General features: G+C 46.9%; 2 pseudogenes; one reads left to right on the top strand and one right to left on the bottom strand.

The window, feature by feature from the left end:
- Positions 1 to 227: 227 nt before the first annotated feature.
- On the top strand, positions 228 to 8,937 carry LOC115381216 (interferon regulatory factor 4-like; annotated as a pseudogene).
- A 3,171-nt stretch (positions 8,938 to 12,108) lies between these two features.
- Positions 12,109 to 25,149, bottom strand: part of LOC115381290 (exocyst complex component 2-like) — a 13,617-nt pseudogene continuing 576 nt past the window's right edge.

Below are 25,149 nucleotides of genomic sequence, written 5' to 3'. Positions count from 1 at the left end.
ACTGTTTTGGCGTTCCAAGTGTGCGGGTGTGTGTTGTGAGACACTAGTGACGGGTCTTCCGACAGGGATTCCCCCCCTCCCCTCCCCGGTGCCTTTTGCTGCAGCCCCGCCGCGGCAGGTGAGTCCTCCCCCGGGGAGTCCTGCCTCCGAGTCCCCGCCCTCCGGTCGCCGCAGGCGGGGAGGATTTAAGCGGGTCCGCCGGCACGATGTGGGCTTTCTGACTCTGAGTGATTTCAAAACCTGCCGGGTTTCGGGTTTTCAGAGAACTTCTGGTGGGAGACCGGCGCGACCGAGTTTCACCAAAGCCCGAACACTTTCAGATCGTCTTTTCGGATCCATCCGAAGTTTCTCGGGGGAGGTGGGGTCTTCGACATGAACCCAGAGGCGGATTACGGAGGCTCCGGGAGCAGCGGCAACGGGAAACTGCGCCAGTGGCTGATCGAGCAGGTGGACTGCGGCAAATACCCCGGCCTGGTGTGGGAGAACGACGAGAAGAGCATCTTCAGGATCCCCTGGAAGCACGCCGGGAAGCAGGACTACAACCGGGACGAGGATGCCGCGCTGTTCAAGGTAAGGGGGCGGGGGCGCATCCCTCTGGCGGACTCTGTCACTCAGTTACACACGCTGTAGGGACACGAGTGTTTTAGTCCGGGTCAGCGAAGTCCAGAAGCCACCTGTCTAATAAGCAGGGTCCATAAAGACCTGGAGTCCAGACCTCTACCCCACAGAAGACCTGAGACTCTGGAAACAGGTGTTCTTCTCCTGGCCTCGCACATGGTCCAGAATCCCCAGAAACCTCCCTGGTCCAGCTGCAGAGGCTGGAAGCACATCAGGTCAAGTCCTCGCTCACACTGTTTCATCTGCACGTGAAGGCAGGCGAGCAAATACTTTTGGCAACATAGTGCACTGAGAATGGATGCCATTTTAGGCATGTGTGCGTCAGGACGAGGTTAGAGAAGTGAGATTTAGTGTTGAGGTTGATGGTTTGAGTCCCTGAAGGCAACAGGTTGCTGAAGACAGTCACATCCACTTTTTATAAACTTTGTTATTGTTATTATTATTTGATTTTTTTGGGGGGCTCGGTTAATAGACCGGTCATCTCTCAATGGGAGGGTTGCAGGCACGATTCTCACCCTGCCTCCATGTGAGATCCAGTGCCTTGCATGGCAGATGCCTGCATTGATGTTGTGTGAATGTGATTAACAATGTTAAGTGTTTTTTGGGATTTGCTCAAGTGGTGGAAAACGAGTAAAATCCATTTACCATTTCTTTTTTTTATTTTTAACTGGCAGCTCATGCCTTTATTAAAACTTTTCTTCAATGTTAAGCTGAATTAAATTCTAAAATATGAAAAAACAAATAAGAATTGTACTAATTTCACATAAGCACAACTGTATATAACAACTGATTGATGCATTTTTCATGAAAATGTTAAAATTAGTCCTATTTTTGTGAATAACATCCCAGTGTTGTGTCAATTCAAGTTGTGACCCTGGGTGTGGGGGGACAGGGTTAACATCCCTGTTGGATGTACAGTCGAGCAACGTTGACGGTTGACTTGCAATGAATTGGGGTTTCACCTTTAAAAGAAATCAATCGTCATCACTGTAGGACATTCAGAAATTTTCAAATGGCACAAAAGCACATTTTAGGGAATTTTCTTTCCTATCTAGAGCTGGTGAAATGACATCTGATTGTATAATTACCATATTATGACATTTGTGGACACTGACTACAATCCTGAAATATTAAAAAAAAAAGATATTTATTATCAGTAGCACTTTGTCTTTAAAAAGTTCAATTTACACATATTTTACTGAGTTTACCCCTGTTAAGACGTGCAGCTCATGTGGAAGTAAAAACACACCAGAGTCACATCGTGTTGCACAGCGTTTACATGAAAGACCTCTCATTCATGTAACTCTGCAGGTCAACGCTAAATAACGCTCCTCTTGGTTGTGACTAGCTACAAAGTCTAACGGTGGGTCACACACTATTTGCAGGTCTGTTCAGTTAAATTTGTCACTATTAAATTTGGATGTTTTAACTGCACATCTGAGGGACAATTCTCAACAGTCTTGACCAAAACTATGGACCAATACTCGAGTTTCAGTACATATTAATGTAAATTTTTAAAATCTAAGTTTCCTTTTTTTAAATCAGTCAGGAAAATAGCTGAGGAGATAGTTATGTTGGTCCAGACTATGATGTCCTAAATGATTGAAAATTAAAAAGGAGATTTAGCTCTGTGAATTGATTTTGTTGTGAAAGAGGATGAGTTTAAATGGATTTTTTTCAGTGGATTAGATACAAGCCCAACCGTGGACTTGGAATAAGACTGAGGGGGTGTATGTTTTAACTCTCTGGATGCAGAGCGGTTTCTAAAGTATGCACTGTGTCCTGTCTGCAGGCCTGGGCCCTGTTCAAAGGGAAGTTTCGGGAGGGCATCGACAAGCCGGACCCGCCCACCTGGAAGACACGCCTGCGCTGCGCCCTCAACAGAGCAACGACTTCGAGGAGCTGGTGGAGAGGAGCCAGCTGGACATCTCCGACCCGTACAAAGTTTACCGCATCATCCCCGAAGGAGCCAAGAAAAGTCAGTCCCACTGAAACCCCCCACCTGAAACAATCAGACCTGAACGGCTGCCTGATAAATTATCTAGAAGGGGTGAATCAGTCGAAATAACTGTTTTGTTTTGTTTTTTAAATGTAGCTTAGATGATCTGTGTTTGATTTGATATCATAGAAAACTGGAAATCACAACCAGTGAAGGTCAAGATTGACTCATGTCACCAGATAAAGACCTTTCTGTTTTGGGAAACCAGTCAACCGCTAACCTGCTAAACTGTTCTTCTCTCGCCTGCAGGACCCAGACAGGAGGACAGTCCTCTGAGTCCAGTGAGCTATCAGATGCATCCCTCCTACACTGCCGTGCCGACTCAGGTGATTTTCATATGCATGAGAGAGAGAGAGACAGAGAGAGAGAGAGAGACAGAGAGAGAGAGAGAGAGAGAGAGAGAGACAGGGGGAGTTTCAGTGCTATAGATGAGCGACTGACACATGCATGCATGAGTGACCTTTCTCAACCAAGTTTATGATAAGTATCTCACACATCTGACTAATGCCTGCTTCATTCGTTGCTGGGGTAAATCCATCTGTTTATCTCCGAAGTTCAGAATGTTACCAATGACTGGAAATGCATAAAAAAAAATAATATAAGTGTTTCTTTAGAAAAATATGTTTTCAAAGTTTATATACAGAAAGTCTTCCAAACGACTTTTACTTCACCTAAAATGTAATCAATTCCAAGTGGAAGTATTGTTAATAAAACTACAGTTGCATGACATTACCTGCTCTCAATCACATGTAGTTTAAAAAAAATGCTGACATTACATATTGTTACTTTTTCAAGTTTAGTTACTTTATGATGGTGAAAAAAATGTTTTTAGAGAGAGAAAGTTTCACATCGTTACAATGGCTCTGTTACAAATAAAAGCACTATAATCAAACATACTCAAGTAAAAACTGAAAGTACATGTGTCAAACTTTACTCTGAGTATTAGTTACATGTTAGCATCATTAGCATTATCAATAGTGCTGTTGAAATACTAACAAGATGTACTGAAGTACACTTATTGCCATATTTTACTTAATTTGTATTCATTAATATGTAAAAGCGCTGCAGTTTGAAATAGTATTTGTTACTTTTTAATTATTAGTTGTTTTGCTTTTTCAGCAACAGGCAGTGGAAAGAAATCTAAATAAAAGTACCCAACTACTATTAGTGTACATGATTGTACTCAGTTTTTTAAAAGTACTTTTCTCAAGTGTTCTACAGTGTTGCCATTTGATTTTATCACTCATGATTTTTTTTAAAGTAGCAAAGTGAGTTACAAGGTAGATTTGAGCTCAAGCATGAGTAAAGTTACTTATAATACAAGTAGCTAAAAGTAAGCGTTTCAGTGTGGTGTTTGTGATCTGCTGCCGTTACTTTTTCATGACGGTCTCTCGTCGTATTTGCTAGATGCCGCAGTACATGCCCACCCCAGACTGTGGATGGAGGGACTACTGCCAGGAGCCGGCCTCCCTGCCGGAGCTGCCCTTCCCTCAGTGTCCCTGTCCCCCCCGCAGCCTGCCGTGGCAGGGCCCGTCCATGGAGAACGGTACCCCCCCGCCTCCCGGTCTCACTGCAGCCGAGCCGCTTCAGAACCGACCATCGACATGTGTTAATGCTGAGTCTGTGTGCGTGTGTGTGTGTGGTGTGTGTGTTCAGGCTACCAGCTCAGAGCCTCCATCTACTCGTACGGGCCGGACAGCCAGCCGTCACCTTTCACGCTGGACGCCGGCATCAGACCAGCGGAGGCGCTTCCAGGTACACACTCTCTGTCGTTTTTCACCTTTCAGTCGACACACAAAAAGCTGCAGAAGGAGGCGGGAGGTTTGTGGGTAAAGTTTGCTCTCACATCAATACCGAATGAGACTTTGATGTAATGTTTTTAAACAAAACTGTAAAAGCTCGACTCCGGATGCGACAACATGCAGTTCAGATCGTCAGCATGTGGTTATAGACACAGAGATGAACTTTTAAACTGCGTGACCTGATTATTAACCAATACTGGAGGGGCAGAGAGACAGCGAGAGAGAGAGAGAGAGAGAGAGAGAGAGAGAGAGAGAGAGAGAGAGAGAGAGAAAGAGTCAGAGTAAGTGAGAGTGAGTGAATGAGAGTGAGTGAATGAGAGTGAGAGTATGAGTGAGTGAGCGAAGAGAGAGCAAGAGTAAGTGAGTAAGGGTGAGAGAGAGAGTGAGAAAAAGATAGACGGACCGAGAAGAAAGAGCATCAGAGAAACAAACAGACACAAACATAAAGAAGCCGATGGAGGAAGAGAATTCGAAACACAGAGACAGACAGACAGAGAAACATATTGACCTGTTTTTGGAAAGTGTGAAACTTGGAGTAACTTCTTGGTCCGACACTTGACAGTGAAAAGCATTAAGAATGTGAGTTTAAACAAGAGTGTTTTTTAATTTTTGCTGAAATTTGACAGGATAGTTTGTCTCAGAAGTGTCTTTTAGTCACTCGGTGCAGGAAGCAGGAAGATGGAGCCTCACAGTTTCAAGTCTGACACAAAGCAGACTTCACAGATCCCGTTTCCTCCAAAGAGAAGACGTCCATTGCTGGCTGGAGGACACAGGCTACACCCACCCTCCTTCCTCTCACTTCATGTTTAAAGTTACAGGAAGAAAGACACATTTCAGCGTTTTCATGAAGGTCTTTAAGGTGGAGGAATCGTCCTCTCGTGCACTGGGAAGCTTCCTCTGGTGGTGTTTTTTGGGGGACGGTTGGTTCAGGCCCACCAGGTTGATAATGACTGAGGAAAAACGGTGAAAACGAACTCTCTTGTACATCCTTTACCTGCGTCCTCTCCTTGGTTCAGACTACCGCCTCCACGTCTCCGTGTATTCACGGGACACGCTGGTGAGGGAAGTGACCACCTCCAGCCCGGACGGATGCCACATCACGCCGTACTCGCCCGAGAAGCACTACCTGACGCCCGGGAGTCCCGAGGTGGTCCCCCTGCCCGTCGACGGCCCGTCGGCCCAGAGGAGGGCCGACGAGTGTCCCTCCAGTCCGCCGTCCGGCCTGGAGAGGGGCGTCCTGCTGTGGATGGCCGCCGACGGACTGTACGCTCGCCGCCTGTGCCAGAGCAGGGTGTACTGGCAGAGGGGCCCGGCAGGGTACGGAGACAAGTTCAACAAGCTGGAGAGGGACGTCAACTGCAAGCTGCTGCACACAGGACTACCTGACAGGTGAGGGATGCACCCAAAGCGCTTATCTTAGGACCAGTTCAAGAACGAGCACTAACCTTGAGCAAACCACCGCTGCCAACACTACTAACCCTCCAACAGCCTTGAAGGCTCCAGAATAGGAGCAGGATCGGACCCGGTACTGGTGTCAGTGCGCCCCTAAAAACATGGATCACTTCTGAAAATGTTGAATTTTGGTTTGAAAAATCAAAAATAGGATTCATAAGTCTGAAGGAACTTTTTAAGAGTGACATTTGTTTTTCTTTTTCGGCTGTTTTAGCCGCAGAGGTTCTGTAATCTATCAGAAAAACTGTGGAGCTTTCCCAGAAAACAATAAAAAAAATAAACTGAAGAGATTGAGTGGAACAGGTTTGGGTCTAAAAAACATTATTTTAGAGAGGATGTAGTTTTCCAGCTTGAGAGAATCTTAAATGCTCAGCGCTCCCACGTCCCTTTGGAAGTAGGTTTTGTGACGTTTTTAACTTTAATTTTCTTGCAGAGTTCGTGTCGAGGCAGGGCTGGGTCAACTGTGATGTGGGAAACACACTGCGACCAACAAAAAGACCTAAAACAAACTTTGATTAAGGATCAATATTATCAATGATTCACATTTACATATTTTCCAGACAGTGAAGACGGTGCCAAACACCACTCCAGCAGCATGAACCTGCAGCTCTCCATTAAAGCAAAGAAGCCCTGTAGTGTTGGATGATAAGCAGTCACATGGTTTCTACTCAGCCACATCATGCCCGCCCACCTGCTCAGACAGCTGTCAGAAAATCTCACAGCTACTTTGCATTTGCATACGTGGCAGCGTGACCTGGACTTTCCATTCCGTTCAGCACAAATGTCATGCCACCTCGAGTGAATTTCTTCTGAAATTCTCTTACTCAACTTGCCTGTAACACAGAAGTTTAAAACGAGGGTGGCTCTCTTCTCTTCCCCCGACATCCAGAGATCCAAAGCTACACGCTGCACGGCCGGCCGCTCCCCGCCTTCCTGGTGCTGCTGAGCTTTGGAGACGAGTGTCTGGACCCTCAGAGGCAAAGGCGGACCCTCACTGTCCAGGTAACCCAAGTCCTCCGCCAAAGGCTGCCCAGAACTGAGAGACGCTCCGCGACTCTTCAGGAGTCGGTCGTAAAGTGAAAAATAGGATTTGAAAGTCTGTAGGAAATTCCTGATTCTTGTGTTTCAAAGCTAAATTTGGTCTGAGCATCAGGCTGGTTGCAGAGCTGAAAGCCAGCGCCAACGTCTCTGCATCAATTTCAGCTTTCAGGAAGGTGACTTCACGAGGTGGGGTCGTCCTCCCGTCTCTCCTGCAGCCGAATCTCTGGGAAATTAGAATTACTTCAGTAAAACAACTGGACAACACATAAAATAAATGTAGATTAAAATCCAGGACTGCCAGCTTTCACCCATCAAGACTGAAACTCTTCATTTATGAAACATTGCGTAGGATCCAGAGTGTCCACCTGGAAGGATGCACAGGTGGATTCCGCTCAGCCCCGTCCGCGACACGCCCACTTTTTACCATGAATGGTCGATGCGAAGCACCTCAGGAAGAATTCTGCATATGAACTCGCCTGCTGATGTATTTTACGCTCAAGCATGGCAGACAAGACCAGGACCACGAGCTTCACCAAGTTGCACATTTTCACGGTTCATTCAGTGACATTTAGAAAACCAGACATTGCTGTAAATTAAACGATAGATTTAAAGATAAAACACAATTCAAACAGGAGAACAAATAAGAAATTCAGTATGAATCTAATAAAAATGTATTCAGAACAGTGACTTTGCGCTTTTCCCAGGATGAAGGAGTTTGAAGAATCCAGCGCTCCATCGCATCACTTCTAAAATTAATCCGCCATTAGTTTCAAAGAACAAGCGGAGGAGCTAAAAGCCGCTCGACCTTGTTTCTCCTGCCTCTGGGAACCCTCAGTCAACCTCTTCCTATAAATTTATTTTCTAGTGGCTCACTAAAGCAACGCGTCTGTAACCCTGCAGTGTTTGATCACATGGATCGATAAGCCTGATATGTGATAACATCAAATGTGTGAGACGAATGGCTTCAGTTCACCACCTGCGCCCCGTTTCCCTCAGTCTCCACAAAGTTCCCCTGACGAATTTGTTTTATAAATCACAGTGTTTGCGCAGAAAGTGTCGTACGCATCTTTCAGGCCCCGTTTTGTTCGTAACACACATAAACATAAAGTCTCCAAATCAACAAAAACTAATGTTAAAAATGTTTAAAATGGCGGGACGATAGACTGGAGGTCAGGAGGCAAGCTTGCCATTGGCAGTTGCCGGTTTGAATCCGTGGTCCGTTCTGACCTGTTGGGTGGGTGTGTTGCAGGTGGAGCCGCTGTTCGCGGCAGCTCCTGTTTTACCCCCAGCAGACGGGCTACTTCCGCAGCTTCGAGCACCCGGGGTCACCGAGCACATGAACTCGTCGGAGGACTACCAGCGGGCCATCACGCACCACCACAGCGGCAGCCTGCAGGAGTGAACCGGGGCGCCCTCACCGGCCGCTCCGGGCCCCGTTTACACCGCCACTTAGAGCGAAGACGCAAAACTTGTGTTTGTTTTTTTGTTTTGGTGTCCGTTTACACGACAGTACAGCTCTGAGCCAATGAAAGCGCAACTTTTTGAAAACAAAAGTCAAAGTTTTTTTTAACAAGGTTGACATGAAAATGCAACAACGATGAGTTTTAACTTGAAACGCTGTCGTGTGAACGGCGCCTCGGACTGCGGCGATGGAGCCGGACGCGACAGGACGGACCTGTCACTGCTTGTTTTCCTTGTAAAGTTTCTCTGTGTATATATACCCGTGTCTGAAGACAAGAGCTGCAGAGTCATTTTCAGACGAGTGCGATGTGTTTAATGCTCAGGAATGAATTTAAAACTTACTATGCATCTGAAACTGACAGCGGAGATGATTGTACTGTTGAAAACTGATCGATTTGTAAGGACAACATGCTAATTCAGTTCGCCGACAAGTGTTAGCTAAAAAAAAAAATTCTTACAACCAAAGATCCAAACAAAAACAAGAAAATGTCCCATGTAAACACAAAAACATAGTCGTAAGACGAGTGAGATAATACGGATAAATTTGGAAGCTCTTTCCAGTCATTGTGCTAATCAAGCTAACGAGCTTGCGCATTTATCCACAGTCACTGAGGCCATAAAAGTATAAATTACTTCTGTAACTGAAGGCTAAATGATACTGATCTATCCAAACCCGCATATACAGTGCTGCTGTCTGTCTGCAGCACAGTGCAGTGTGGATTTTATTCTTGTACAAGTTGATGTTGGAGACACTATCGCTTCATTTACCAGCAGATTGTGAATGAAGTCATGTGCTCATCTGTTTTTATAAGAAACTCAGGAAGCCACTTCTAGATAAGCTTTTCGGTTCCTTCTGTGTTTTTTTTCCTTTCCAACACCACGTAGTTTTCTTTTTCAACTGTAAAAAGTGATCGGGTCTGAGAAAGTGTGAATGTTCTGTGATTTTTATCGTTTCCTAATAAAACTGTAAGACGTGGCTGCCGGGTGGCTGTGCGTGCTCTCTGGGTAACGTCAGCACAGGAAGCGTGGTTCACACGCAGGATGAGGCTGGCTGAATCAAACACTCTGCAAAACACAAACAAGCGGTGACATCAGGAGGGGCGGAGGGAGCGAGAGGAAGAGGTCGGCCACGCTTTCCGCGCTGCCCTGAACACGGCGCGCCTTCCTGGCTTCTACTCGCGGCTTATTTCCACTTCCTTGGAAGGAGACACAAAAACACATCCTCTCACCGCCACAGACGCTAATCTGATCATGTGGGTACTCCTGGAAAAAGAGTAGAGTTTTTACCGCGAAAGCCGTCTCAGATAGAGGTTTCACCAATCCGGCATGTGACTGATCTGTCCGTCGCTGAATGAGCCGCTGTCACCGCCGTGCAACATCCGAACGCAAGTTCACGTATAGCTCAGCGACTCTCTTCAAATTTACCAAGAGAGACCAGCACGATCAAGCTACTTTGAACGATTCTTTCAAATCAAAAATTAAGTTTTCAGCACCGAAAACAGAAATTCCGATACTGCACCAAGTATCCACAGGAAGCAAGCAGCTTCATTGAAAAAGCAGTCTAAGTTCATCACAGTCGGCCAAAGGACTGCACGATGCTAAATTCACGATGAAGTTGATAATATATACGAAAAATAGAACTCGTAAGGTGATTTTGCAGGGCCTTTCGTGCATTGTTTGTGTGCCCAGTATGACATGGACTTCATGGCTGCTAGCCAAGGAGCTAAGACACAACCAACAATGTAATAATGATGAATAAGGTTAAAAAAAAAAAAAAAAAAAGACTATTTTAGATGTAATAAAGCCACAATAGCAGTTTCATTGGATTCATGATTTCCCACTGAGGGCTGGACCTTTCTGAGTGGAGTTTGCATGTTTCTGCTTCTGGTCCTCAGACTGTCTGTTTGACCCTCCTGTTATTCATATTTCTACCAGTTCAACAATCAACAAAAGCATCCCAGTAAACCTGCACGGTGTGCGTGGCGTTGCCTCCTGCTCCGAGGCAAAGCTGCAGATTCAACGGCGGCTGTCCACATTAGAAGAAGAGCCTCCCACTGATCAGTAATGAATTACTCGTGGTTCGTAGAAAATTAACTCCACGGAGTAACTAGTAACTAACAGATTGTCTCAGTCACAATAAGCTGCACAACACTGAACATAATTCAATGGTCATCACCGGGCACCAAAACAAAAGGCGAATGTTTTCAATTTAAGGTTAGAATGCAATAGAACAAGATAAGACAACATATACAAAAATGAAAGCAAGTGAGGGAGGATGAGATATAAAATCTTAAAATCAAATCACCTTTTGCAATAAATTTCTAAGTATTAACAGCAGGGAGGACAGCGGCAATGGAAGGTGACTTTTTAGGGTCAGGATTCAAATTTATTGTCATTTGTCACAAATGCAGCGTCGTGAAAGGCTGTCTGACATCCCATCAAGAACAACAAAGTGCAACGAAACAGACTGTTTTGCACACAAACAATATGGTTATATCTATAAATGTATGTAGAGAAAAAACAAACCCTGGTTGTGTCATTAAACAGACTGAAGACGATGGTTTGAATGATATACAGACTGCGAACAGATATGTACGCACACAGTGTGTAAACGGTGTTGTCTGGCAACGCCTGCCGGTTTTTCTGAGTGACAGCTGCACAACATCTGCCTCCAGAACAGTTACAATTAATCTGCTCAAAGACATTTTCTGTGACGTGTCAAACTTCTCCAACCTTTTCCTTACCCACTCACATGCCAGGCAGATCAAACGCCGCACGCTTTCTCACCTCCTCAAGGCAGCAGAGTGAAGAAAAATAAAACAAAACAAAACAGAAAAAAAAAAAAAAAAAAAACTCCCCTCCGTCAGCTCGGTTACTGTAAACTGCCGGCGGAGAGTGGGTAAGGTTTGGGGCTTTGAACTTATTTTATGATATCCGTGGAGGATGGAGAGCTAAGTTTAGAACGCAGACAACCAAAACAGCTCTGGGCTGCTGCGCGAGGCTTTCCCCTTCACACCGATGGGAAACCAAGAAGAAGACGGCAAACAGAAAATGATTACTCAAAGAGCGGCGAGCCTCTCGCACCTCGAAGCTACGACCGCAGACGGGCCGCGCCGTCCTCGCTGAACCCGGCGAGCTCGCTGCCGTCATATCTGAACAGGGGAGACGCCACCGACCACAGCCCTCATTCTGCTGAGGCCTTCACCCACGCCGCCGGCTCTCTCTCTCCCTCTCTCAGGGATCCGGCTCGGCCGTTCAATACTCCCAGTAACGGCCCAGACCACGGCGCCTCCGCCCGGCACACGCCCCGCGGGGCTCCCGCTCCGCCCTCACAGCTTCAGGCAGACGGAGGCCCGCCGGCGGGCTGGAGCTCCAGAGATGAATAACCCAGCCTGCCGGTTTAACCAAACTGAACACAAATGCCAACCGACTTCACGCCCACCCCCAAAATCTCCGCTGCTCTCAGTCACTGACACTTGCTGCATGCAGTGATGTGATAAAGCAGCTGAAGCTGCGGCGGAGGAAGACGCTCTGAAATCTGGACGTTAGCTCTTCTAGAAAGAAATGGATCCTTGGACGAGATGGAGGAACTGTGAGAGGTCGTGGTACCAGGAGCTCGCTGGCATCAGCATCACTCTTCCAATAGCAGGAGCCGTCGAAGCCCAAACCCGTGGCGTATGTGAGGCATACGAACTCCACCCGGTAGATTAATTTCAGACAACATCATCTTAATGCTCACGTTTATTATATTTCATTGGGTAACACAGATGGCACAATGCAGAACATGTAGAACAACTTTTCATTTTCAACTGTTTTTTTTTTTAATATTCTGGCACTCATTTCAGTCTGAGCAAGCGCTCCAGGTCAAGCAAGGTGAATACCACTGCAGAGCTCCTAAATAATCGGGCACATGCACATTTACTACGAGCTACACGAGTGGCCGTGAATGATTAGCATAACCGTGGCAGACGGGACTGTCCTGCACAGTAACAATGAAATTAACTCATGTGGCGGATTCGGGATCAGATGAGTATTCTCTACAGAAAAGCACAAAATGAAAGTGACGCTAAGAAGTGAGAGCGAACAAAGTGAGAACTGATGAGATTAGATAAAGCTCAGTAGATGAGCGCCCACAGATAAGACGGCGGGAGAGCGGGCAGGTCTGGAGTCAGAGGGGAGTGGACCGAGTTCATCTCTTGACAGGCTGGTAGGAAGAAGGCTGGAAGCAGGTGAGCTGGAGCTGCATGCTGCTCTTGAACTTGTTCAGCAGCTCCTCCAGCAACCTGAAAGCAGAGGCAACAAATGCGTTAGGCGCCGATCAATCAGCTAAACGTCGAACATCAGCTGAGAAGACTTTAAAATTCCTTTGTTCTCTTTTGTTTTTTTGTAAATCGATGGATCATGTTTCAGTACGGAAAACGAGTGCCAACTACATGGCTCAAGATGCAACTTTTCTGAGGCGAAAACTCAAGAACGATGCATTTTCACTTTCAAACAAACCCACCCAACAGTTGTAGCGCTGCACGCCTTGAGTTATCAGATCCACTGCACATTCACGGTGTGGAGGGGGAAAAGCAAACTGACTTGGCGGTTAACGAATTGAGGATAAGACCAAAGCGCGGAGCTGCTCAGACCTGAGAAATCACCGAAACCCTTAGATTGACCACCAGTCCGTTAATCAAAGACAGGTGTGGACGTCCGCTGTGGACGAAGCCGAGTGTGCGGGCTGACCACAAGCTTTCTAGAAGACGGCGGTGGAGGAGACTGCTGCTGAAGGAGGGTCAACGTTTGCTGTAGCTCTGTTCAATAAAGATGTGAGAGATGAGCGCACGCTGTGTTTGTGTTTGCACTGGAAACGGTGGTCAGATCTGGCAACCCTGGAGAAGATGCGGCTTTCAGGTGCTGAACGGCGAATATAATGTCGAAGAAACACTGCTGATCCGCCGGTTTGAAGCGGAATCTGACCGAGAGCCGGAGAGGCTCCTGGAGGGTCAGTTAATCTGAATATGTTACTGAATTCGGTTATATTTGTTGTCAAAGTTTCTAACGAGTAGTTCACGCTAGCTCCTGCTAACCCAGAGGGTTTTTCAGGGAAGGCGTCAGACTTTCTCCACTACCTCCGGAGGGGACACATCAGAAAGCCGTTATGAAGAGAATTTTGCACAATTCGGGACCTTCATACGCGTTTTTTCCTTGTTTTGCTTGAGCAGCCGATCAGAGGACTCACTTTTTATCGGCTCCGCTGTGCAGCTGAGGCAGGGCGTCCAGGGCCAGCTTGAAGCTGGCGCTGCGGGCGAAAACAGTCAAGACAGTTAATGAGGAACAGCGGAGGGCCAGAGGACGCAGTTCAGGACGGGTCTCTGGGTGTATACACTCATGCACAGCGCCCCACTGACACACCACAACGCATGCACACGACACAACCAGATTACTTTCACTTCCTCTCCAAAAGCCACCAACTAACATAAATAGGGACTGCAGTGAGGGATGTGCGACTGCGAAGATTTATGTCCGTGTGACACTGGCGGCCGTAAATCAGCGGGGGGACACGTGTGTGTGTGTGGGTTCCTGTCTCTGGGAACGCACTGTGTGTGTGTGTGTGTGTGTGTGAGTGAGTGTGTGTGTGTGCGTGTGCAGGACTCACTTGCTGTCAGAGTTGAGGTACGTGGATATGGCGTCCCTCAGGGCGCAGAGTTCGAGGCGGGCCTGGATGGGTGGAGGATGGGCGGGGCGGGGCGGGATGAGGGTTCACAGAGGAGAACAACGGTAAAGATCAAATCCAGCCATCACCGCCAACTGACAGCCGTTGGTGTCAGAGGAGAAATACGACATTGAAGAAACGACAGGTGAATCCCCTCGCTCGGGCGAGAGGGTCCACTTATGAGTCAGGGTCGTGGTATGAGTGTGTGTGTGTGTGTGTGTGTGTGTGTGTGTGTGTGTGTGTGTGTGTGTGTGTGTGTGTACAGGTGAGTATTGCAGGGTATCTACATCTGCTTACACACTCAGACTAAGGGGAGCGGACTCACACGCAAGGACAAGCAGAAATCCCCAGCAACAGTAAACCTAGAAGGTTCTGGTTCGCTGATGCTCAGATGAACGTTCTGCAGCGACCGAGTCAGTCGCACCAGCCGAACCCGGCGGAGCCGCGTCGCTCTCGCCGAGGACGAGGCAAGCCCAGAGCGAGCAGGAAGTGAAGGCAGCTGCAGCAGAGGCCTGCAGATCAAACTCTGCGTCGGGCTCCGGGACTGCAGTCTGATTTACGATTATACTGAACCTCCTTCAGAGAAGGCTCGTCTTCATCACTCGATGCATATATACGCTAACTCCCACTTCGCTGGGTTGAAGTTCTTGTTGGAGCTCATCAGGGTGACATGTGGGAGTGTTCTGAGGTGAGGGTGAGGTTTGGGTGAAGTGTTATTAAAGTACGCAATATTTAAACTTGAGGTTACTTGAATGAAAGAAGCTGGAAGGAAACCAAACAAACACACACACTGCTGTTTTTTTTTCTAGGCCTCCAAAACACAAAGAATCGTCACCGTTTCACCTGCGTTTCAAGGGAAGTGTGTTCTTCACACTGACGTGTTTGAGATTTGGTTAAGTCGGGCAGGGACACTCCAATACCACTTTTTTAAAGCTACTTGCTGATACCAGTATTTAGGCTACAGCAGCGAACCACCGACACACTGTGTGTGTGTGTGTGTGTGTGTGTGTGTGTGTGTGTGTGTGTGTGTATACCTGCAGAGCTCCGTTCTTGCTGAAGGATGACACACACTGCATGAGACGACACATCTCGTCCGCAACCGACTCAACAATTTTGGACAAAACCCGGGGAACCAGGTCCTTGGAGACGGTGAAAACCTGAGAGGGAAGAATTGGAAAAGAAACACAAAGTGAAAAAAAGAAGAAGAAAAGGAGGGAAAGTTTAAAGGAAAACAGGAAGAGTCATGTGCCGTCCTTATATTGTTCTATCTTCGGTGTGTGTTAACACCTGTAAAAGAGCTCAGGCAGCTGGATTTTTACATGTTGGGACAGATTTGTCTGCAAACGGGATCTGTTGGGTTTTCTCTGTAAAAATGTTGAGAAATGACTACCGGGTATGTTGTAATTGGCGCTATATGAATAAAGCTGAACTGAAAAAAACTGCAAAACTGAAAACTGGGATTTGTTTCCCTCAGTTCAGACTTGCAGGGTCTCTCCTGTGTGCCAGACTCCACCTGGTCCTGTGTCGGATGAGAGGCCTGCCTGGGCAGGAGGCTGGGACCGGTCACGGCTTCAGAGAGCAGAAGACACATTTTGAAGTGGCTGAGCGCCGGCTGACCTTTGACCTTTCTTCTTTGGCACTGAAAACTGAGTTGTACTCAGCGGGTATGACGGGCTGCGGTCATTCAGTGACACTGATATGTAGAACCGAGTGTCGTCTGCATCGGAGATGTTCTGATCCGAGCAAATCAAACATCCCAACAAACGCCGGTGTAGAAAAACACATCCTGTGAGTTCGTACCTCAGCATGGACGGTGATGATGTTGACGAGAGCCTCTTTCAGGTAGTTCCTGACTCCTGCGAGAAAGAGACGGAATCACAGGAAGAAAGAAAAGAGATCAGGAACTGAGTCCAGAGAAACAATCAACAACAAAACCTTCGAGGCTGAAGTAGAATTATGAGTCTGACAATTCAACAAGATTGAAGATGAATCTAAATTAAAGAAAGGAAGTGTCTGCATGTTTGGAAAGTGTAGTTTGAAAGAGTCAGAACTTTGTAATTGATGTGCTGTGTGTTTTTCCCCTTCATGTAGAAATGCTTCATGTTTGGGTCTCAACATGGCGGATTCGGGCCTGGGCTTGTTTTTTTTTGGGGAGCTGGACTCGACCCCCGGTTCAGGGAGAGGCCATTTCACGCTCTGCTTTGAGTGAACGGTTTGGAGACGGACCAGAACAAGGAGCAGGTCCATGAAGAGCTGGAGGATCCAGTTTGACTGGTCAGAACAGAGTCCAGACCTCAACCTCACGGTGGTCACGAACGGTCCCAGACCTTCCATGGACACACTCCTGAAGAGAGAACGCTCTCCTGTGACTCCGCCGCGAGTCGCGGCCATTTCTCGACGCGCCGGCGTTTCCACCCGGAGCGTCTCGGTGCGCCTGAACCAGCAACACCCAAAAGAAAGTAGTGAAACCAGATTGTTGACGTCTCGCAGCAGCCCGCACGCCGACGCAAAGAGTGAAAGTATCAGATCCTGGCAGTGCGGTTTGGAGTCCAGAATGTTCCTCTTTCACAACCAGACCCGGCTCGCCGCCGGCAGCAGCAGCCTGGATCGGGCTTCCCGCTGCTCAGGGAGATCAGCTTCTATTTCCGTGTCGCCCATGTGAAAACACACTCCCCGGGCGCTCACACATACACACACACACACACTCTGACATGTTGCTTCACATCCTGTGCAAAGGTAAACCACACATTCACATTTAGGTTTCACCTGGGTTTGGAGAGTATCTGGTGCTTGAAAGAGACAAAGCTGCACACCTACAGCTCAAAGCAAAGGCCGCCACCGAGTTGCGACGGGTGGGGGGGGGGGACAGTACGATCTGAGCGGCGTTTACAGTAAGCCCTCAAAGAGCCGTACTCCACACATGACACATGTGACCACAAGCAGGCCCGATCGGGCCCGAGACGCAGCGTTCCCATGCTGCGGGTCCGCCGGCGGCTGGCTGATATTTACCAGGACTAGTCAGTGGCTGCTGCGGGTGTTTCCCCCATCGCTCATAAAACCCCATTTTATCAAGACTGGGTGGGAGGGAGGAGACGAGAGCAGACGCGGCGGAGATTGGTTACAAAGGGGCAGAAAAAAAAAAAATTATAAACACGAAAAGGGAAAATGGCAAGACAGCGAAAAAAAATAAAAGAAAAGTCATTTGGAAAGGCACAAAGGAGGGAAAAAAAACAAAACAAAAACAGCAAATGAATGGAAACAAAGTGGACGTGGTGGTGTTGGCGCTCTCGCCGCACCGCAACAAGGTCCCGGTTCAAACCCCTGAACCCTCGAGCCTTTCTGTGTGGAGTCTGCATGTTCTCCCTGGGTGTGTGTGGTTTCTTTCTCACTGTGGCTCCCTGAGCATGACCCTCGACCCCCAATAACCCCCCTCAGGCCGTTATTTAGAATGATAATAAGCTCTGAATGAACTCACCTGGTTAAAGAAAAAAAGTATAATTAATTAAATGAAATCACTTAAAATGACTAAAAATGGCTAGGTCTATTAAAAGTTTCTGATAAGAGATCAAACTGAACAGCGAAAACATCTACAATCGGAAAAACTGAAAAAGATGTAGAAAAAAAAAGTCACTCTTCTAAATCATAAAACCTCAAACAACTCAAAATGCACAATTATTATTGTTTTTTCTTTTGTAAAAGTTCATAGAAAATGTTGTGAGCTGTGTTTTCTAAAAATGACAAAAAAATGTTGTGTTTTCCTCATAAAGGTTGCGACGCCCGGACTGGATCAGGGCCCCGTTTATACGACAACGTTTCAAGAGGAATTAAATCACTTCAGCAATTTCGTTTCAGAAAAGTTCCACTTCAGGAGAGAACGGAATAGCACGCGGGCCGGGGCTACCTGACGGCGTCTGGCAGTCCCTCCAGTCGAAGTACCCGGCGTAGATGCCGGGCCAGGGAGCCGGCGATGGGGTCGGCTCGCCGCTCGATGTACGCCTCAAAGAGTTTCCGGTCCAGCTCCCGCACGGCGTCCACGCTCACCTGGCAGGGCGAGGACAGACGGCACGTTACGGCCAAAAACACCTTCTTCAGGAACGAGCCAAGTTCCTGGTTTACGGCACAAATGGAGTCAAGAGAAAGAAAACAGCGAATCGTCACTCTGAGAGACGAACCAGGAACAAAACCAGAACCAGATCTACATCCGTCAGGAAAATATTCACTTTAAACACATTTTATCGAAAAATCAGGTTCATGTTTTGATCGAAATTCACACAACCCACAATGACAACATGAATCTAACCATATCTAGCTGTGAGAGCTAATCACATTAATCGAGATTGATAGATTGATTTTTTTTTATTGTGATTATTCACTTTCAGCTTTATTTTCAGTTTGAAAACTGTATTTTAACACAGAAGTTGTATTAAATTGGTCTACATGTCACTTCATTTTGAAAGAAAATCCAACAAGGTCAAAAAGGAAATTCCTTCTCTGGTTTGAGTCCCGATCGAGACGCTCTGGTCAGAAATCAGTGGCTGCAGGAAGTTGCTGAAACTTCAACAATGACTTTAAACTCAACTTTTGAACCGACTGTTTTTGACTGATGAATGCTTTATGTTATGGACTGAAAACTTAAATATGTATAAATGTGACGCAACATTGAGAGAGATTCTCTCTCTTTTTTTCCCAGTGTATGCCCAAAGAGGACATTACGGGTGTAATCAGTTCATCCTGGAGCGACAGTGAAACAGACTGAAATTTCCAACTACCAATGGCTTTCGAGTACACCACTGGGAGGGAAACAAGCCGAAGTGACAACCATCGATTCCTCTAATGTGGAAGGATGTCACATCGATGAGTAATCTTAACACCATCTTTTAATTAACTGAGGTTTTTTTTTTTTCCTTTTCTAATTCAAGGTCATGTGTTCCTGAACTGTTCACAGTATTGTCACACATGAATGGGAGAACTCAGTTTTTCAGCTTATTTCAACTAAAGCCTGCGAAGAGGACAAACATGTTTTTGTTGAAGTATTGATCAGACATCAGAGGACTGAGTAAAAATAAAACAACTATGATCTGTTTTTACAGGAAAACTAACCGAGCACTTCTTTGCTTTGTGATTCAGCAATTAGTCATTGTGTGAGGCTATGTGACTCTGTGTGTGTGTGTGTGTTTGTGTGTGTGTGTAATAAAAGAGAAAGGGGTGAAAATGTGAAACTGAGTTTGTGAGATGAAATGACCTTTGATTTTCTTTAATGAAGCGAGTCATAACTCTGCTCAGAAGAGCCCAGCAGACACACACACACACACACACACACACACACCACACACACACACACACACACACACACACACACCACACACACAGATACTGACCCGGGTGATCTTCTCGGTGCCGGTAAAGCCGTGCTTCTCAAAGTGGTCGGCCAGGTTGAGGAAGGTGTGTCTCTCCAGGTACTGGCAGTTACTGAGGATGATGAGCAGACGCTGCTCCTGCAGACACACACACACACACACACACACACACACACACACACACACACACACACTTCAGTTACTTTAACAGGCAATGGGAATAAAAACATTCGTGTCGATGTCATGTCTGATTTACTCTTTGATTTCGGCTGAACAGTTAGAGGGAGGAAGATGCTCTGTCACCAGACGAAGAAGCAGCCAGAAAAACACTCAGCTGAACTGGAAACAAGTCGAAAGCAGCAGAATTCTCTACAGATGAAAGCTAAAGTTTATCTGAGGCTGCTAATGCTACCTACAGGACCTGACAGTTGATCTACTGAGCATGTGCAGAAGAACTGCTGACTCCGGCCGCGGTGCAGGACCAGCTGCAGTGTTCTCCATGGACACAAGAGCTGCAGCTCTCCTAAAAGCCATGTTCTGAAAGTTGTGTTATGAGGGACTCCGACCAGAATTCCCGTGTAAACGGACACGCAGAGGGCTTAAAGCCAACAGCGGAGCGAGACAGCAGTGAGAAGTGGGCTGACTTGTACGTCTGGTTCGTTCAGAGTCGCCTGCAGCCTTCATGGATACCGGAAGGAAACAGCCACAGACAGATGCTCTGGCTCAGACTTCAACTGGAACGCTCTGGTTGTGAGGAGGCAGAGCAAACCACTGCACCACTGTGTGGCCACCTGTGTCTCTCAGAGTGCCGGCTGTGGCCCCCTGGTGGGCTCTGACGGCACTGCAGGCGGGCTGTGACAGCGCACACACGCTGTCTGACCGATGTTCACCCCCGTTTGAAGTTGGTTTCCCATTGGAAGAGGCGACTCCGACACTAATGACCTGACCCCCTGCATAAGAGTAGGAAGCTCACTTCCAACACAACGCTGGAACATAAATACACTTGGTGTGTTTTGTTGCTTTGAGCCAGCAGGTGCTTCAGACAGTCACATCACGGTCTCAGCTGTGACGGACCGTCTCGTGTTTTCATTGGTCGTTCTGGATTTCAGGGAAATTGATCCAAAGGAGCAAAAACCGTTTTAAAGGAGCTCCTGGAATCAGAGGTGCGGAGATGAGCGCTGGGTAAACGGCGAGGTCAGTTCAGTCTGTTTAACCCTGCTGCTAAAAGCGCGGGGAAACCCCATCTGCACCCTGCTCCATTTCCCTTTACCAGAAGCACTCTACACCCTACTCTTCCTCCTCCTCCTCCTCTTCCTCCTCCTCCCTCGTGCTTCAACCTCCTTCAATAACATCTCAAACAACTTACAGGAAACAAGGACGTATCTGCTTCTTGTCCACAACACGGAAACAGCCCGATGACATGTAGTGGTTCAGATGAGTGACACACACGCGCGCACACACACACGCACACACACACGCACGCACACCACACGCACACACACACACACGCACACACCACACACACACACACACACACACACACACACACACACACACGCTTGTCTGGTTGCGGGATTTTAAGTGTATAAACCTCAAAACAGTTTATAGGAAATGAAAATATCTACGAAAAAAAAAAAAAGAAAAAAGAAAAATGTACATACAGATGTGGGAGTGAAGCCCCTTGGATGCCAGAGAAGTGATCAGGGGAGGACAGGTCCACCGACATGCTGCTGCAGACGGACAGGAGGGGTTTTCAACATGTTTCCACAGTCAGAGCAGATGAACGGAGAACAAACCGAGGAGGCGCTTACTGGGAGGCTTCGCCGTCTCCATCCGACTTCGTGCTCAGCTGCTCCAAGCAGGTTATGAACACCTGGATGAAACACATGGACACAAAACCGACGCGTCACGCATTCCTCCTGACCGGAACGGATGAGCTGGGTTTGCTTTTCGGGCTGAGTTTGCATGTTCTTCCTGTGTCTCAGCGGGTTTTCTACAGCATGGCTCTACCTGCCTCTCATGTTCGGCTGTCCTGTGACCTGTGACGTGATCAGTCGTCTCTTCAACTGACACCACTGATTTGATCGTACGTCTTCACATCTCTTCAATGTCTTCTCCTGTATTTTCCACAGGATTTGCCAAACGAAGTGATTAGAAGTTGAACCGCAAACTGTTTTTCACTCCAGATGCAGCAAAAGAAACACAGCTCCAACTCTCAAGGCCGAGACTTCACACTTCTCTAAAGGATAAGTGTTCCTGTGTTGTACTTTTGTTAACATCAAAGAATCTCCAACCGAGGACGTCGCTCGTCCTCTCCTGTCAACCTGCTGCTGACGTTGCTGACACAACGTCACGCGACACTTGTGGAGCTTTCACAAGCACGAGTACTCAGTGCATGATCAGACCCGACACTGGTATCGGCGCATCCCTACTTGACACATACTGCAAAATCCGCATGGAGTGCATTTTTAAAGGAGTGACTTAGTGAGAGCTCACCTTCATGATGCTCACACTGAGCTCTGCAGCCTGGTCCTGGACCTGGTCCAGCTGCAACACCTGAAGAAGCGGAAAAGCCCATTAAAGGAGGACAGCGGAAGGCTTTTGACAAATACACAGTGGTGTGTTCTATGTGATAAGCAGATATAAACTGGACCCAGTCGAGTACGTGGAAAGAGACAAAATTGTGATAAGAGGTGAAGAAAAGACTCAACACCGCCACCTAATGTACAGCAGAGGCGTTACTCAACGTCACATAACGAACAGAGACGTCGTCCAGTCTGTGTTTTAAACCTACAAACTGACAAAGTTTACATGAATCAATTAGCACACGTCTGTAACTCCGGTTGCTTCACGGCCAGCGGCGCTCACACGCTGGCGTCTTACATTGATTTCTCCCGCTTTGATGTCCAGAGGCTCTTTGAGTGACTGCAGCATCTGGATCATGCACTGCTCGAACTGAGAGGGCTGCAGAGAGTCAGAAACAGGAACCGCGTCCGTCACACCGCGCACAATTCACCTGACAACACACACGCACGCACGCACATGCACACATACACAAGCGCGCGCACACGCACGCACAATCTTTACTTCATAAACGCCACCGAAAACCAAACTTTAAATGTTTTAAGGCACAACTATCACTGGACATGAGAACTAGATCTAGGCATATTTCATTCTATTGATTCAGCGTATTAAAAAAACATATTTTAAGTTTTGGCATTTTTCTAAATATTGACAGTTATATTTTCTAAATATTGACAGTTATATTATGTATGTGTATGTGTGAGTGTGATATATATTATATATATTATATATATATATATATATTATATATATATAATACAGTATGTGAATGGAGGCTCTCTTCATATTCATTGTGACAAGAATGAATATTATATGAAAAGTATTGTGTTTATACTTATATATAGCATATTATATGCAATGTGTACTATATACAGCATATATGGATATCGGTTTAGTCTATAGTGGGAAGAGGTTCTATGAACGGTGCATGGTGTGAAAATATGGTGATATTTTTACGCACTGGGCTGAATGAGTAAACAATGTCATCTTTCTTTTGCTGTTTGAAAGCTCAAACAAATGCAAGTTCAACTCCAAGTCAGATTTCTTCTCGCTCTTTATTATAAAGGGAGCTGCTTCATGCGACGCCACACTCACCAGGCTGGTGATTCCCTCATTGTCCACCACCCAGTCCTCTTTCTCAGCGAGCCGTCTCACATCTGACGGGACCAAAAACACAAATGTCAAGTGAAGAGCAGGAAACCTCAACCTGCTTCACAGCTAAAACCGAATCTTTAATGCCTCGTCAATACGGTAAAAAAAACAAAACAAAATAAAGGTGAGTGGTAAAACCACACACTTCCAAGTCTTGGTGCTCAGACCGCAGTTTGATGCAACGTGTGAAGTGGAGGAGAGCAGAGGAGTTTAAGTGAAAACCAGTCACTCTTCTCAAAATGACCAAACTCACCACAAGTGAAACCCAGCGTCTGCTTTTAGTCTCATCACACTTCCTCCGTTACAGCCCTGTGCAGACGTACGAGCCACCGGCGGCAGCTGAGGACGGTGGCCACCAAAGACAGACACGTCCCTCTACTGTCGGCACAACTCGCCGTCTCAAACAGCTACTGTATCGGAGGTGAAGGTCTGCTACGTCTTCAGTTTCATATGTAAAGTATGTGGATCTCCACTCTTTACTAACAACATGGAAGAGCAGGAGGATTTAAGATGATTTTGGAAATGGGCTACATGAGTTCAGAAAAAACCCGTATCAATAAGGTTCTTTCAACATAATAGGAAAGAGATGTGAGAAAGCAGGAGGAATTTTTTTTTTTTTAAACTAGAAGTTGTTGGTGTTTTATTTGCACTTCTGCTCCTCAGATGTTCCAACATGAGGCTCTGAAAAACACAACTTTTGAAAACGCTTCGACTCCATTGTCATGTGACCCGGGGGTGGGGCAACTTTTAACTTTTCTCAACATGCTCTGTCTCCGTGCTACACTCCAGAACCGCTGCGACGGAACTGCTCTGGGCCACACTGACTTGTTTTTTGCTGCTCAGACGGACAAGAACGGCGACGCTTGCCTCCACAGCGTCTCGACTCCCACAGACAAACAGGGCCGCCCACTGATGGCCTCACATGAAAACTACATAGTTTTCATTTCAGAGCAGTTTCACATTTACACGACAACATGCTGAAAACACAGAAGAGATGCCTTTCCATCCTGAATCTGTTGTTGTGTGAAGTTTAATCAGTAAAATTTAAACAAGTCAGTTTCTGTGCAAACATGAAACTTCTCTAAAATGAAATGCGACACATTTTCACGTGAGAGATGATAAATTGATTGAAATCTTGATTTTCTTGTATCATCAGACACCCCCCGGCCGCTCTCACCTCCGTGGTGTGGTGCAGCGTCACCATGAGGCAGTGGACCCTCAGGTCCAGCAGCAGGTCCTGGATCACCTGCAGCATGTCGTTGGGGATCTCCAGAGCGGACAGGGCGTCGTGGCAGCCTCTGCAGAGGACGGGAGGAGATGTCAGAAACGGGGAGGCGCGTCGTCGGACGGACGCGGCCGAACGCTGCTCGGACCTGACGGTGTGTATGATCTGAGTGAGCCAGGCGCCCGTCAGCTCCGTCTTGCTCTCCCAGCCGGCGTACAGGCCGAGCTCCCTGGGGCAGCGTGGCGGGAAGCAGGGCGCCGCGGATCAGCTTCACCAGCCGGTTGGTCAACTCCTCGATCATTTTCTGCGGAACACACGGCGTCGTGAACGAACGCAGCACTCGCCTTCACAGCAAAGTGTCGGAAAAGGCCCGCGCGTACTTTGAAGTCGTTCTGCCTCTGCCTGGCGTTCTTCTTAGATTTTTCCACCTGTCCAGACTTTCGCCGGTCTGCAGGGGCGAGAAACAAAAAAACAGAGGAATAAATCAAGTCACACAACCGAAAATGAGTCAGAAGACATGCAGTGCACTTTCTTAAATTTGGTATTAGATATTAAAATAAAAATTTAAAGGAAGGAATCAACAATTCTGTGTTTTCATACGATCAAAGCATTGCTAAATTACTGCTGTCAGGCAATGGAAGAATCACTCATTTTAAAAACGCCAATGCGTCCAACTGGTCTGTTTTTCGGGTTTTCTTAATGGCCATAATTCCCATGAGGCCTAGCGGCAGGTGCACTGCGTTCTTCACCTCGCTGAA

Source organism: Salarias fasciatus, chromosome 23 (assembly GCF_902148845.1).
Source record: "Salarias fasciatus chromosome 23, fSalaFa1.1, whole genome shotgun sequence".
NCBI lineage: Eukaryota > Metazoa > Chordata > Actinopteri > Blenniiformes > Blenniidae > Salarias > Salarias fasciatus.
Note: the sequence above shows the minus strand (reverse complement) of the source record. Positions and strands in the feature narration are given on the sequence as shown.